A 424-nucleotide genomic window follows, 5' to 3' on the forward strand; every position below is an offset into this window, starting at 1 on the left:
ACACAACACGGCATTTTCTAGGAACCTATCTACCGTGTTATAGGAGGGTTACCTGAATGTATGTATGTACATGCATACCATGGATATATCCATGATGCATACATACCAGGTTCTATAATATATAATTCAATATAATTACCGACGAAATTCTAAATCAAGACATCCTGGATCATCTTCTTGTCGTTTAAAATTAGGAATACAGCATTTACGCGGTATAATGAAATGGCATTTATATATGCAGACATTAACTTCCATTCTTCTCCTAATTATGAATAAATGTTAATGATTACCATATTGCTACTTTATCCATTCACACTAATCCGTAAATGTAATGTCTAAATCTAAAAACTGGGTAAAAATAATTGAACGCATACATAATAAAATGAATTTCTAAATTAAAAATTGAATTTAATTAAAAAATTTT

The sequence above is a fragment of the Ceratina calcarata genome, unplaced genomic scaffold (genome assembly GCF_001652005.2).
Source record: "Ceratina calcarata isolate Rehan_Ccalc_2016 unplaced genomic scaffold, ASM165200v1 scaffold3522, whole genome shotgun sequence".
Taxonomy (NCBI): domain Eukaryota; kingdom Metazoa; phylum Arthropoda; class Insecta; order Hymenoptera; family Apidae; genus Ceratina; species Ceratina calcarata.